The following is a 16,230-nucleotide window of genomic DNA, read 5'->3' as shown; positions in this document are numbered from 1 at the left end:
TCCTTTTGATATCCATGTTAAAACTACCCCCCCCCTCACCTTGAACCTATGGCCCCTCGTGAACGCCACCACCGACCTTGGAAAAAGCTTCCCACCGTTCACCCTATCTATGCCTTTCATAATTTTATACACCTCTATTAGGTCACCGCCTCATCCTCCGTCTTTCCAGTGAGAACAACCCCAGTTTACCCAATCTCTCCTCATAACTAAGCGCTTCCATACCAGGCAACATCCTGGTAAACCTCCTCTGTACTCTCTCTAAAGCCTCCACGTCCTTCTGGCGCAGTATCCCAAATGAGGCCGAACCAACGTTCTATACAACTGCATCATCAGACCCCAACTTTTATACTCTATGCCCCGTCCTATAAAGGCAAGCATGCCATATGCCTTCTTCACCACCTGGTAGAGATCTCTACTGCCTCCCAAAGATACACAAGGCAAACACAACCGGCCGTCCCATCGTTTCAGGCAATGGAACCTTGTGCGAGAACCTCTCCGGCTATGTTGAGGGCATCGTGAAACCCATTGTACAAAGAACCCCCAGCTTTTGTCGCGACACTATGGACTTCCTACAGAAACTCAACACACATGGAGCAGTTGAACCAGGAGCACTCCTCGTCACAATGGATGTATCGGCACTCTACACCAGCATCCCCCACGATGATGGAATGGCTGCAACGGCATCAGTACTCAATGCTGTCAACTGCCAGTTTCCAGATACAATTTTACAACTCATCCTCTTCATCCTGGACCACAATGTCTTCACCTTCAACAACCAGTTCTTCATCCAGACACACGGAACAGCCATGGGGACCAAATTCGCACCTCAATATGCCAACATCTTCGTGCACAGGTTCGAACAAGACTTCTTCACCGCACAGGACCTTCAACCGATGCTATACACTAGATACATCGATGATATTTTCTTCCTTTGGAGTCATGGTGAGCAATGACATCAACAAGTTCCATCCCACCATCAGACTCACCATGGACTACTCTCCGGAATCGGTTGCATTCTTGGACACACGCATCTCCATTAAGGACGGTCACCTCAGCACCTCACTGTACCGCAAGCCCACGGATAACCTCATGATGCTCCACTTCTCCAGCTTCCACCCTAAACACGTTAAAGAAGCCATCCCCTACGTACAAGCCCTCCGTATACACAGGATCTGCTCGGATGAGGAGGATCGCAACAGACACCTCCAGACGCTGAAAGATGCCCTCATAAGAACAGGATATGGCGCTCGGCTCATCGATCAACAGTTCCGACGCGCCACAGCAAATAACCGCACCGACCTCCTCAGAAGACAAACACGGGACACGCTGGACAGAGTACCCTTCGTCGTCCAGTACTTCCCCGGAGCGGAGAAGCTACGGCATCTCCTCCGGAGCCTTCAACATGTCATTGATGAAGACAAACATCTCGCCAAGGCCATCCCCACACCCCCACTTCTTGCCTTCAAACAACCACGCAACCTCAAACAGACCATTGTCCGCAGCAAACTACCCAGCCTTCAGGAGACCAGTGACCACGACACCACACAAACCTGCCACAGCAACCTCTGCAAGATGTGCCGGATCATCGACACGGATGCCATCATCTCACGTGAGAACACCATCTACCAGGTACACGGAACCTACTCTTGCAACTCGGCCAACGTTGTCTACCTGATACGCTGCAGGAAAGGATGTCCCGAGGCATGGTACATTGGGGAAACCATGCAGACGCTACGACAACGGATGAATGAACACCGCTCGACAATCACCAGGCAAGACTGTTCTCTTCCTGTGGGGGAGCACTTCAGCAGTCACGGGCATTCAGCCTTGGATCTTCAGGTAAGCATTCTCCAAGGCGGCCTTCATGACACACGACAGCGCAGAGTCGCTGAGCAGAAACTGATAGCCAAGTTCCGCACACATGAGGACAGCCTTAACCGGGATGTTGCATTTATGTCACATTATCAGTAACCCCCACAACTTGTCCCCTGGACTTGCAGAATCTCACTGGCTGTTCTGTCTGGAGACAATACACATCTCTTTAACCTGTGTTTAATGCTCCCTCCACCCACATTATCTGTACGGTAGCACAGTGGTTAGCACTGCTGCTTCACAGCTCCAGGGTCCTGGGTTCGATTCCCGGCTTGAGTCACTGTCTGTGTGGAGTTTGCACATTCTCCTCGTGTCTGCGTGGGTTTCTTCTGGGTGCTCCGGTTTCCTCTCACAGTCCAAAGATGTGCAGGTTAGGTTGATTGGCCAGGTTAAAAAAAATTGCCCCTTAGAGTTCTGGGATGCGGAGATTAGTGGGTAAAATATGTGGGGGTAGGGCCTGGGTGTGATTGTGGTCGGTGCAGACTCGATGGGCCGAATGGCCTCCTTCTGCACTGTAGGATTTCTATGATGATCTCTTTAAGACCTGGCTGGCTGAAGGGATTCACATTCTAATTAGTATTCTGTAACTTGATTTCTGTGTCTCTGTGCACTGTTTGAGAGCACATTTCCACTCCAACTGACGAAGGAGCAGCGCTCCGAAAGCTTATGGTATTTGCTACCAAATAAACCTGTTGGACTTTAACCTGGTGTTGTGAGACTTCTTACTCGATTTATTGACACAAACAGCAAATCCAAATTATTGTTCCCTGCTGCCATCTCCTGGCTGAACGCAAGTTGTGCAACAAGGTCACGATTCAAACAAACCTTCACAGATTGGAGTGAAATTACATCAACATGGTTCTGCCCGATTAAAATGATTGCAAAACATGATATTAATCAAATTCCATGTCCCAAGGATCTGCTTTCTGATTGGGCGACCCTGCTCACCCCGATCTATCGGAAAGTGTAAAACTCCCAGAACGGGAATGTCGGTTATATAATTCTCGAAGCTGTGATTTCTCTGCCACTTGATTGCTTGTGTATTCGTTCTATAAATACAGAGGGGGTGACAGAGCCAGGTGGTGTTGTGGTGACTGTGCGAGCATTTGACCAAGGGTCAGTTCCTGACCCAGAGTTTTGACTTATTTAATTAGCTATCTCTGGTCAGAACAGATGGGGGACACTCCTAAAAAAAAACACCAAATATTCTCATCATCCATGTGTTTCTAACATAAAATCCAGCTTCAATTTCCGTTCAGTGGAAACTTTGTTCAAATGAACTGCAAATCTAATCAGAGTTATCAGTCAGAAACAACAGCAAAAAGGTGGCTCAAACTGTCCAGAGAAACGAGACAAGCGAAGTTCAGGTTAAAATAAAATGTGCCAAGGGCACACCTGGTGTCTGCTGAAATCAGCAACTAAGGTAGTTTTGTAATTATAACTAATGAAAATAATAACTGCTTACCCAGTGTGAGCGATGGTGGTATAGTGGTGAGCATAGCTGCCTTCCAAGCAGTTGACCTGGGTTCGATTCCCGGCCATCGCATTGGTAATGTGTATCGAACATTATCCGCGCCCTCTTGTGGTTTAAACGCAGCATTTGACTGAAATGAAGTGGACTTTATTTTTCGGATGCAGAATTCGGGTTCAATTTGATTTTCCTGAAAGGTTATTGAAAAAGAATAACAAATCTCTGAACTGGTGAATGAGTTCTGGATCAGAGACAAAGATACAAATTAAAAGGAGACGAATAAATTTCAGCTCACACGCTGTGCTCTGCATCATTCCGGTGCCCGCTCTGTGAATGTTGCTAAGGCGGTTACATCACAACTGCAAATAAGCAGCTGCGATGGCCGAGTGGTTAAGGCGTTGGATTTGAAATCCAATGGGGTTTCTCCGCGCAGGTTCGAACCCTGCTCGCAGCGGGTGTCATTTGGAATATTGACTCTGCTGTTTGAGGGCAGCTACTGACTCAAAGAAGGCTCGTTAAGTATTTGGATCTCCATCATGCATTCGGCTGGGTGCAGGAAGATGGGCGTGTAAATTGAATTTGTGTCTTTATATGCCCTGTTGTGAATAGAACTCCCACTCACCTGATGAAGGAGCAGCAAGCGCTCTGACAGCTCCCAAATAAACCTGTTGGACTTTAACCTGGTGTTGTGAGATTTCTTGCTGTGTCCTTGGACTGGCATGGCAGGATAGGTTCAATGGCTTCCTTCTATTTTTCTATAATTCTTCCGGTGGTTCGATGAGAAAATTCATAACACGAAAATTTTTTTTAAAAGCAGCATCAAGGCACAAAGGCAAAACACGGTCTCCTGTCAGAGGAAGATTCTTACGCAATGGCATAAGAATGCACACGGAGCATAAAAATACATTTAATCAGAATACATTGAATGAATATTTCAAAATGCTGCTTCGATTATATCACATCATGTTCATTCAAACACATTGCAACAAGCTGTTCATTACTGGGTGTTCTGTATTCCCCGTGATAACAGTTTGGGAATTGAGAGGGTCAAACGGTGTCTCAGAATGACAGCTCCCAGGACAGGCTTTCCTCTCGCTCTGTGCTGTGGATTCTCAGGGATTAGTTGGAGTTTCCCAGCTCAGTAACTGTAAAAGCCTCTGAGGCCGGCAATGCTCACAGTGTCTGCTTCCCAGATTCGGCGGGCTGCAGCCAATCAGAGCTGTGCCTGATTTAACCCAGACCTGGTTGAAATGATGATATTGTTCACAAGCTGAATTCTATTTGATCAGATGAAGGTACAGATTGTGTGCACTCAGTCACTAAACAACAATATCCCGTCTTCACATAGAGTGGATGAGAGTGGATGGAGAGACAGAGACAGAGTGAGTTAGGGCGGTGAGACACAGACGGCCAGACAATGTCTTAGTGACAGAAATCCTTGTAAATTCTAGCTTTAGCCAGAAAGATTCTCTTGGAGAAACAGAAGCTGCAGTATCAGTTCTCACTGATATTGTGGAAGAGATACATTATTAATCCCACACTCAGGAACAGTGCTGCCTTTTGACAGAAGAGATGGGGAGAGGCAAAATAAACTGAATGGTCCAGTTCCAAACAATCTGCAGGCTCAGAGGGAGTGAGGTTCAGGGACATATTTGAAAGTGAGACAGTTTAGGACTGTCGGTTGCAAAGTGGATGGGATCCTTGGCTTCACAAATGGAAGAACTGAGTATCCATTGGGTCCCGCATAATCCACAGTGTAAAAGGAGGCCATTTGCCCATTGCATCTGCACTGACTCTCTGGAAGAACATATTTCGCCCATGGCTAACCCTCTTACTCTACACATCTTGGGTCACGAAGGGGCAATATATCATGTCTAATTCATTTATTCTGCACATCTTTAGTCTATGGGAGGAAACTGGAGCACCTGGGGAAACCCATGCAGATACAGGGAGAATGTGCAAACTCCACACAGACAGTCAGCCATGGAGGAATTGAGCATGGGTCTCTGGCACTGTGAAGCAGCAGCGCTAACCAGTGCCACTCTGCTGGTGTAACTTTAACAATCCAATTCCTTTCTGAATGCTTCACTTGAAGCAGCATCACCACATTGTCAGACAATGCATCCCAGAGCTGAACTACTCACTGCGGGAAAGGGTTTTCTCATTATGCTTCAATCACTAACTAAGGGTCAGTAAATTGGTCCACGAGGGTGAAAGGGTTTCATACGATGTGACCCTTCATAAACTGGGTCTGTATTCTCTGTGATTTAGAAGCATGAGAGGCAAAACATTAAAACATACAAGATTCTGAAGGGGTTTGATTTTGTGGACATTGGGAGATTGCGGAAGCTGGCTCAGTGTAAGGATCAGATCATTTCAGACTGGCATGAGAATAAATTTCTGCACTCATTGGGTTGCGATCCTTTCACATGCTCCATTGTTGAATACACTAGTGGTGGCACAGTGGTTAGCATTGCTGCCTCAAAGCACCAGGGAACTGGGTTCAATTCCACCTTGGGTGATTGCCTGTATGACGTTTGCACGTCCTCACCATGTTTGCGATTCCTCTCATTCTCCAAACGTTCGGTGCATTGGCTATGTTAAATTGCCTGTTAGTGTCCAAAATATATTGGTTAGGGAGATTAGCAGGATAAATATATGGGGTTACCGGGATAGGTTCTGGGTGGGATGCTCTGTCAGAAAGTCAGTGCAGAGTCAATGGGCCAAATGACCTCCATCTGCACTGCAGGTTATGACAGTCTATGACAAATAAGGCTGAGATAAACAAATTTTGGTTGCTCAGGAAATCAAGGGAGTGAGGAGTAAAGTGGAGTTCAATCCCAAGATCTGAAACTCCATAAGCAGCTGGTATGCCCACATCTGGAGTCTGCACCCACAGTTTGGAACCCACACTTTCAAAAAGATATACAGCTGATAGAAAGAGTGGAAAGCTGTGTAACCAGGAAAATGGAAGGCATGAGGGGAATACTTTATGAGGGATTAAGAATTATTGGATTGCAACCTTTCAAGAGGTTGATTTATGGTTTAGTTCAAATTAGTAAATTGATACATGACCTTATTACCCAAGCTTGAAAAGTTCTTTATTCGGAGTTACCATATTTTTGGTGATCGTCAGTATAAATTACAGAAATTTGATTCACATCTTAATCGTCACAGTTTGTCTTCCCCCCAATAGAATTGTTGATATTTCAAATGATTTTGTTGGGAATGCTGAAAATGTAGTGACTTTTAGAAAACATGTTAGAAATATAGTGTGATTTCTATCTATGTATTGTCTGATGATGTTGCTGTTCTTGTTTTAATGTTGTGCCTCTGTGCTTTGCACTGGATGGCAATAAAGATACAGAAATCATAATTGCATTGAATGGTTTAACATTATTGATGAGCCACATAGTAAATGTCTGCCCTTATTTCCTATGTTCTTGTGACTGGACAAGACACAAGCATGGTTACTGCGGGAAAAAAGGGTGGAAATTGCAGAGGCAATGGTTAAACGTTTTCTATCCCAGCTAGTTATATGGGTGGTGTCAGAGGACTGGAGAATTGCAAATGGAAAATACACTTGATCAGAAAAGGCTGTGACAATAAGCCAACTAAATCCAATCAGTTTAACCTCAGCAACGTGAAATATTCTCCAAACAATAACTGGAGATTAAATTAACACTCACTTGTGCTAATGTACATTAATTAAGGAAAACACAGACATAATTATTAAAGGGGAATCATATTTAACTTGCTTGAGATTTTAATGAGGGTAACAGAAAAGATTGATGAGGGTAATGTGGTTAATGTGAACATGGACTGCCAAAAAGCCTTTTATAAATAAAGGGGCACACAGCAAACTTGTTGGAACATTTGGAGCTGATAGAATAAAAGGGACAGCAGCAACATGGATAGGAAACTGACTGAGTGACAGGAAACACAGCAATGGGAAATGTTTTTATTTGGAATGGAGGTCGGTTAAAGTGGGATTCCAGGAGGGTTGGTGTTAGGAACCTGCTCTTCCTGATGCATATTGGAGACATCGGCAATGCTGCACAGAGCCCAGATTCAAACTGTGGTCATTACACAACACATGGCAGCACTGTGAACTGTGAGGGGGTAGTGTTGAAGCTCAAAGTTTCTTAGACAGCTTATCGATTAGTCAGACGAGACCAATTTAAAGCAGAGAAGTGTGAAATGATTTATTTCAGTGGGAAGAAAAGGGAGAGACAATACGAAAGAAATGATACAATTGTAAAGGCATGCAGGAACAAGGGACTTGTGGTTAAATGTGACACAAATCATTGCTGTTTGGATGGCAGGTTGAGAGTGTGGTTACTAAAGTATTTGGGATTGTGAGCTTTATACATAGGGCCATAGCTTACAAGACCAAGCAAGTTATGGGAAAGCCATATAAAACCTTGGCCTCAGTTGGAGTATTGCATTATCTACAGGACAGCAGTGTTTAGAAAGGAGGTGAAGGCATAAAAGAGCTTGCAATAAATCTCTGGGCGAGGGTGCAGAGATGAGGAAGTTCAGGTGCATCGGTAGATTGGAGAATTTGGGTCTTTGGTGAAGAGAAGGTTGAGAGGAGATTTGATAGAGGTGTTCAGGATTGTAGAGGGAAGTGGAAGGAGCTGATAGGGAGAAGCTGTCATGTCCCAATCTTCCTCTGTCAGGAAGTGATCCCCAAACTGAATGAACAGGGCATTGTTCACGGTTACACTTCTCCGGCAATGCTAAATATTCCGAGTATTTGTTATAACGTGTAATATTTAAGATAATTATACAAACACAATAAATTGTTCAGAGTAAAGACGAGACATTAAAAGTGAAAATTCATGTTGACATCTCTCTGCTGGGCTTTGAGTCTTTCCAGTATGGGCCACTGATCTGATTAATCCAATGATGCTTTTCCCAGTCGCCTGCGTAACATGGCTTGAATCTTGGACTTCCAGTTTTTGAACTGCACAGCAGAGAGTTTAAGAAAGTACTGGGGCTGAATGGCCTCAGCTGTGCTCCAGTCCTCCTTCCATCTGGTGAGCTGTTCTGACACCCACCCCTGAGTGGAGTCGCTGCACAGATTGCCTTAGAAATGGTCCCGAAGCTGAGGGAGTGACTGTGAATCTCATCACCACTTCCATCCTGACTAATTTCCTCCACTTCAAACCATCCATCAATGCCAGAAGGAGTCATAACTGGAGTAGGAGTCTCCACCAATGGTTCAATTCCATCTTTGACCACTCGAGCATCCTACCTTGACTCACACCTTCTCTGTTCTCCAGCAGCGGTGATATTCCAGGACTTGGCAACTCTGAATGGCCTGTTCGAGGATCGCCTTGCTCAAAGCAGCTGCCTTTTGATGTCTGTCAGCAAGTTGTTGAAGCTTGGCTCCTCTTCACCTCCAACTTCAGAACAATCGGGGACTTCCATCTTCACCATTTAGGAAGGAGAGGAGGAGAGATTTCTTCACTCATAGGGTGGTGAACCTGTTGAATTCTCTGCCTCAGAAGCTGTGGAGACCAAGTCACTGCATATATTCAAGAAGGAGAGAGAGTTTTTTTTAGATTTTAGTGGCATCAAGGGGTATTGGGAAAAAAAACGAGAGTATGGAATTGAGATAGAGGATCAGCCATGATCACATTGAATGATGGAATAGACTCGAAGGGCTGAATGGCCGACTCCTCTTCCCAGTTTCTATGTTTTCAAGTTCTGATGAAAGGTCACAGACCTGAAACACTACCTCTGTTTCTCTGTCTGAACAGATGCTGCACAATTTGCTGAGCTTGCTTTTCTGCTTTCATTTCAGATTTCCAGCTTCCGAACTGAACCCAGCCAGAGTCAGCACCTTCAGTCGAGAGGGACAGAGGAACCAGTGAGTGTAGAACTGAACCCAGCCAGAGTCAGCGCCTTCAGTCGAGAGGGAGAGAGGAACCAGTGAGTGTAGAACTGAACCCAGCCAGAGTCAGCACCTTCAATAGAGAGAGAGAAACCAGTGAGTGTAGAACTGAACCCAGCCAGAGTCAGCACCTTCAGTAGAGAGAGAGAGAGGAACCAGTGAGTTAGAACTGAACCCAGCCAGAGTCAGCACCTTCAGGAGAGAGGGAGGAACCAGTGAGTGTAGAACTGAACCCAGCCAGAGTCAGCACCTTCAGGAGAGAGGGAGGAACCAGTGAGTGTAGAACTGAACCCAGCCAGAGTCAGCACCTTCAGGAGAGAGAGAGGAACCAGTGAGTGTAGAACTGAACCCAGCCAGAGTCAGCACCTTCAGAGGATAGAGAGGTAACTAATCTAAACCCTGTATTCAAGAACAGATGATGTGGAGATGCCGGTGTTGGACTGGGGTAAACACAGTAACAACTTTAACAACACCAGGTTAAAGTCTAACAGGTTTATTTGGTAGCAAATGCCATTAGCTTTCAGAGCGCTGCTCCTTCGTCAGATGGAGTGGAAATCTGCTCTCAAACAGGCCACAGTTTGCCCTGTTTGAGAGCAGATTTCCACTCCATCTGACGAAGGAGCAGCGCTCCGAAAGCAAATGGTATTTGCTACCAAATAAACCTGTTGGACGTCAAGAACAGAGGCAGAAAAGAAAGAGGGAACCAATGAACAGTGAGCTGAACGCCGGTCAGCGGGCAGTTGCTGGAGTCCATCATCAAGCATTTGGAAAGCAGGGTTATAATCAGCATGGATTTAAGGGAGGGAAATCATGCTTGACAATACTACTGGAATTCTTTGAGGATGTAACTAGGAGAGTTGACCAGGAAGAACCTGTGGATGCGGTTTATTTCGACTTTCAGAAGGCTTTCGACAAGGTCTCACATGACGTTTTTAAGTTTTAAAGGTTAATTTGTTTTTTAGTGTCAGAAGCAGGTTTACATTAACACTGCAATGAAGTTATTGTGAAAATCCCCCACTCGCCAGACTCTGCTACCTGTTCAGGGAGAATTTAGCATGACCAATATACCTAACAATCACATCTTTCAGATTGTGGGAGGAAACTGGAGCACCCAGAGGAAACCCACATAGATGCAGACGTACATAGATGTACGTGCAGACTTCACAGTGACAGTGACCCAAGCCAGGAGTCGAAGCCGCGTCCCTGGCGCTGTGAGACAGCAGTGCTCACCACTGTGCCACCTCTCTACTATATAAAATTAAAGTACATGGGATTGCAGGTAGTGCCTTGTGAAGTATAGAAAGCTGGTGAACAGACAGGAAGCAAAGAGATGGCCTAAATGGGTATTTTTCCAATTGGAAGGCAGTGATTAGTGGGGTACCGCAGGGATCTGCGCGAGGACCCCAACTGTTCATATTATATATTAATGATTTGGACACGGGAGCTAAATGTATTATCTCCAAATATGTAGATGATACAATTGTGTGGGAGGGTGAGCTTTGAGGGGCATGCAGAGATCCTCCAGCGTGATTTGGACAGGCTGAGTGTGTGGGCATCTACATGGCAGATGTAGTATTATGTGGATATTATGGCAGATGATGAAATTTGAATTCACTATGAATCTGCAATCAAAAATCTAATTGTCGCTTGTCATTGAACCCTATCTGGTTTACTAATGTCCTCTAAGCAAGGAATTCTGCTGGGCCAGAGTGTGTTTGAATTGTCACGTCTAAAGGTAACAAAAGCATGGATGAGAGTTTCAGGGACGGGTGAGTTGAGGTATTACAAACACTGTGTGATGTTACACAGCTGGAAATAGGTGATCTTGGTGAAGGAACAGATATGTGGTTGGAATCTTATTTCCGAGTCTGATGAGGTGCCAAGATTATGAGGGTTTGTTTCAAACTCGGACATTGACAGTGGGAGATGGACTCAGTGACTGAGAGCAGAATTTGTAGTGGAAACATTGGTCTTCCAAATATTTAATTGGGGGAATTCTCTGCTTAGCCAGTTCTCGAGGTCGGAGAAGGAGTGTAATAACTTAATAACAGGGGATTGGTTGTGAGAGGTGATGGTGAGGTAGAGCTGGGTATTATCAGCAGACATGTGAAAACTAACACTGTGCTTTCAGATAATATCACTGAGGGGTCAGGTGTAGATGAAAAATAGGAAGGAGCCAAGGATATATCCTTGGGTGATTTCGGTGGTAACAGAACGGGATGGGAAGAGAAACCATTGCAGGTAATACTCTGCATATGACCAGAAAGATAAGAATGGAACCGGCCGAGTGCAGTCTTATCCAGCTGAACAATCCCTCCTCATCTCCTCATCCTTCTCAACCGACCCACACCTTTGACAGGGTTGACTGCCCCATTATGCTCCAATACCTTCCCACTGTCAGGTCAGTGTGCACAGCAGGTGAAGGTGTTAATGTACCTGACATCCTGGGAAAACTAATGATGGATGAAGGCCCACTCAGTAAACGAGTGGAGAGAAAGCTGGAGTTCTCAATCATCTTCATCTCGAGCGGCAGCTCCTCCCTCTCAATATGTGTGGCGAGATCAGGCCATTCTGCTCAGTCAGGAACACCCAGGCTGACTGTAAGAGAGAGAGAGGCTGTAATTAGAACCAAACAATAAGGGAGATTCACTCAAAGTAACCAAGCCCCATCCCAAAACAGAGCACAGGAAGATCCCATTATCTAACCACGGCCTCTGCAAAGTGAGCTGCTCTAACCTGCTGTGACACTGAGCCCAACACACAAAGCACGGGAAGATCCCAATTTCTGTGCTGATTGGTCTGACTCCAGGGAGTTTGCAGTGCCGCTATTGCCCTCTTTTTAGGGCAGTGCCGCTATTGCTGAGACGGGGGAACTGCAGCGTGACATGTTTACACAGGAAGCTGCCATTGGAAACACTAAGCTGCGGATTTATAGAATCCGACAGTGCAGGAGGAGGCCATTCTGCCCATCGAGTCTGCACCAACTACAATCCCACCCAGGTTCTCCCCCGGCAGTGACCCGAGCTGGTCCCCATGAAACGAAGGAGCAGTTTAGCATGGCCAATCCACCTAACCCGCACATCTCTGGACTGTGGGAGGAAACCGGAGCCCCCGGAGGAAACCCACACTCCCCACGCTGTGAGGCAGCAGTGCTAACCACTGTGCCACCCCATTTACAGCCGGGCAGGATGAGATTCCCGCTACCAAAATCCTTCACCCATCCGGTGCCCCGCTGTGGATGGATCCGGACCCGGGGACTGAAGCCACTGGCGGTACATTTGCTGCCGCTCCGCGCGGTGTCTGATGGGTCCAGGGTAAATCCCCGCCAACGGCCTGCGACCGACAGCTGGGAAAACCAATCGGAAATTGGCGCATCGCGATTATCCAATGGCCGCTCTGCGCCCACTGAGTGACAGCTGTCTTATCCAATCAATGGGTTCCATAGTCAGAAGTGCGAGACCATCGAAAATGATGCTCCCAATTGTAACCAATCGCAGACCGCGTTGCTAACACCAACAGCCCCACAATGTGATTGACATCTTGTCAAGCCAGTCGTAACGCAGTGTCCAATCGGACTGTGCCGCTCGTGCGCGACTGCCGGTCCGATGGTCGTGGGTTATCGTTGATATTTGCCCTCTTTTTAGGTCAAACCAAATAAACAAACTCGTGAGCTTCACTCCCAGCCCAGCGTCATTGCGTCATTCAATTCGATCCGGAGCTGAAACCAATGAGAAATCAAAGAGCTGGAGGCGGAAAGAATCCTTAAAGTGGAACCGCTCACACAATTATAGTTGTACAATTATAATTCGTTGATGGCAGTTTAAGCGGCAAAAGGACTGCGGAAAGTCAGAGGATGCAAGAGCTGAAACCCGCGGGAAAGAAAGGAGGAAAGAAATGAAGGGAACAGGCGACAGAAATGAACGAGAGGAAAGCAAGCTGGAAGCCAGGGGCTTTTAGAGAGGGTATTCCAGAGCTGAAACCCAGAGAGCTGAAAGTACGAATATCACTGGTGGAGTGAACCAAGTAAGAAGTCTAACAACACCAGGTTAAAGTCCAACAGTTTTATTTGGTCGCAAAAGCCACTAGCTTTCAGAGCGCTGTTCCCTCATCAGGTAAGTCAGGTAACGTGATGAAGGAGCAGCGCTCCGAAAGCTCGTGGCTTTGGCGACCAAATAAACATGTTGGACTTTAACCTGATGTTGTGAGACTTCTTACCATGAGGGCAGAATCAGTGGAGCTCAGATATCTCAGAGGATTGTTATGCTGGAGGTGATGAAAGGGAGGAAGAGCTGAGGACATGGAGGGTTTTGGAAACACGGATACGAATATTAAAATTGAGACATTGCTTAACCACGAGTCAGTGTTTGTCACTGAGCACAGGGTTGATGCATTAACGGTATCTGGAGTAAATTCTGATTTAATGATGAGAAATCAATTAGCAGCTTTCTGGACACAGCAGCACAATAAATCGGATCAGAAGTGGACCACTTGGCCCCTCAAGCCTGCTGCTCCATTCAATAGGATCATGTTTTAGATTCCAAACCACAGAATCTTTACAATGCCGTAACAGCCCATTTGGTCCATCAAGTCTACACTGCCTTATTGAAATTGCACGCTACCTAATCCCACTCTCCCGCCTCACAGCCCCAGAGACCCGGGTTTGCTCCTGGCCTTTGCTGACTGTGCAAATTTTGCACATTCTCCCCCGTGGGTTTCCTCTGGGTGCTCTGGTTGACTCCCACGATTCAAAGATGTGCAGCTTAGGTGGATTGGCCATGTTAAATGTTCCTTTGAGTTTCCAAAGATGTATACATTAGGAACTGAATCTGTGCAATTTTGACACATTTTTTGAAATTTTCCCCCTGGTTCTTGATGAACGCTTGACTGGAACATAAAAAACTCTATCATTGAATCCCTACATTGCAAAAGGTGGCCATTCGGCCTATTGAGTCTGCACTGATTCTCTGATCTATCCACGCAACCTCACATATTTATCCTGTTAATCCTCCTAATCTAAACATACTGGGAGACATAAGGGTAAATTTAGCATGGTAAATCCACTTACCCTATCAATGGAGTGTGGGGGGAAACCAGAGCACACAGAGGAAAGCTACGTGGACATAGAGAAAATGTGAAAAATGCGTACAGTCACCCAAGGCCTGAATTGAGTCCAGGTCCCTGTCATTGTGCAGCAGCAGTGCGAAAGCCACCCTTATTTCTCTTCCATAAGACCATAAGACATAGGAGCAGAATTAGGCCACTCATCCCATCGAATCTGCTCCGCCATTTTTCTCATTCCCATTCTCCTGTCTTTTCCCCATAACCCCTGATCCTCTTATTACTCAAGAATCTATCTATCTCTGCCTTAGATACACTCAACGACCTAACTTCCTCAGCCTTTTGCAGCAAAGATTTCCATAGATTCGCCACACTCTGGCTGAAGAAATTCCTCCTCATCTCTGTTTTAAAGGAACGTTCCTTTCGTCTGAGGTTGTGCTCTGGTTGTAGTTTTTCCTACAAGTGGAAACACCCTCTCTGTGTCCACTCTCTCCAGGCCCCCCAGTATCTTTTAAGTTTCAATAAGATCCCCCCTCATCCTTGTAAACTCCAACGAATACAGACCCAGAGTCCTCAACCGTTCTTCATACAACAAGCTCTTCGTTACATGGATCATTCTTGTGAACCTCCTCTGGACCTTTTCCAAGGCCAGCACATCCTTCCTTAGATACGGTGCCCAAACTGTTCACAATACTCCACACGGAGTCTGACCAGAGCCTTTGCCAGCCTCAGAAGTACATCCGTGCTCTTGTATTCCACCCCTCTCGACATTGCATTTCCCTTCCTAACTGCCGACTGAACCTGCACGTTCACCTTAAGAGAATCCTGAACAAGGACTCCCAAGTCCCTTTGTGCTTCTGAGTTCCTAAGCATTTCACAATTTAAAAAGTAATCTGTGCCTCCATTCCTCCTTCCAAAGTGCGTAACCTCACACTTTCCCACATTGTTTTCCTTCTGCCATTTCTGAGCCCACTCTCCCAGCCTATCCAAATCCTTCTGCAGCACACCTGCTTCCTCAATGTTACGTTTCCCTCTACAGGTCCTCACAGACTTCTTCCCGTGAGGAAAAATACCCAACTTCTCAATCGATCTTCATTGCTACAAATCTTTGTCAACAGAATCATTCATGTGAATATCGTTTGCACTCCCTCCAAACTTCTTCAAGAGTGGTGCCCAGCACTGGACTCAGTGCTCCAGGTGAGGCCTATCTAGTGTATTTAAAATCTCAACATGATCTTCTTATTCATGTATTCAATCTTCCAATAAAACATAGGGTGTCATTTGCTTTATTACCTGCTCTCTCAACATGCCCAACCACCTTTAATGACTTTTCTACTGAGGAACCGAGATCCCTTTTTTCCTGTATTTCCTTAAGTGTTTCTCCATTTATTTCTCCACACTCTCAAAATGAATCAACTCACACTTCTGTGCATTGAACATCATCTAGTTAGGTGATTGACTCACCCAGGTGCCCGACTGTGGCAAATTGGGGAATTTCACAATAACTTCATTGCAGTGTTAATGTGAGCCTTACATGTGACTAATAAACTTTACTTTAACTTTACTTTTCTTTACTTTTACTTCATGTGCCACTCGTCTGCCCAGAGGACAGCAATGGAATCATTCACTCAGCATCTACACATTGTTCTGAGCTCTAGGGTCTCTCAGAATAATTCACTCGGCCTCTCAACATGGAACAACCACCTCATTCCGGGGGGTAATCTAGTGAACCTTCTCTGTACCGCCTCTAATGCAAGCTTATCTTTTCTCAAATGTGGATACCACAGCTGCACACAGCATTGCAGGTGTGGTCTCCATAAACTCCTGTACAATTGTAGCCAGACACTTTTCTTCATCTCCTCCAATTCACGTGCAATAAAACCAAACATGCGATTTGCCTTTGTAATTGCTTGAATGAATAATCCAG

General features: G+C 45.7%; 2 protein-coding genes and 2 non-coding genes across 4 annotated transcripts in view; 3 read left to right on the top strand and 1 right to left on the bottom strand.

Moving 5' to 3' along the window:
- LOC144482285 (uncharacterized) overlaps positions 1 to 16,230 on the top strand; it is an 872,976-nt gene that overhangs the window by 207,964 nt on the left and 648,782 nt on the right. The window lies entirely within an intron of this gene.
- LOC144482277 (uncharacterized) overlaps positions 1 to 16,230 on the bottom strand; it is a 411,284-nt gene that overhangs the window by 161,736 nt on the left and 233,318 nt on the right. The gene's annotated exons all lie outside the window — the stretch shown is intronic.
- Positions 3,347 to 3,418, top strand: trnag-ucc (transfer RNA glycine (anticodon UCC)). The gene has a single exon. It is a non-coding gene; the product is annotated as a tRNA-Gly (tRNA).
- On the top strand, positions 3,716 to 3,797 carry trnas-uga (transfer RNA serine (anticodon UGA)). Its single transcript has one exon. It is a non-coding gene; the product is annotated as a tRNA-Ser (tRNA).

Source organism: Mustelus asterias, unplaced genomic scaffold (genome assembly GCF_964213995.1).
Source record: "Mustelus asterias unplaced genomic scaffold, sMusAst1.hap1.1 HAP1_SCAFFOLD_35, whole genome shotgun sequence".
NCBI lineage: Eukaryota > Metazoa > Chordata > Chondrichthyes > Carcharhiniformes > Triakidae > Mustelus > Mustelus asterias.
Note: the sequence above shows the minus strand (reverse complement) of the source record. Positions and strands in the feature narration are given on the sequence as shown.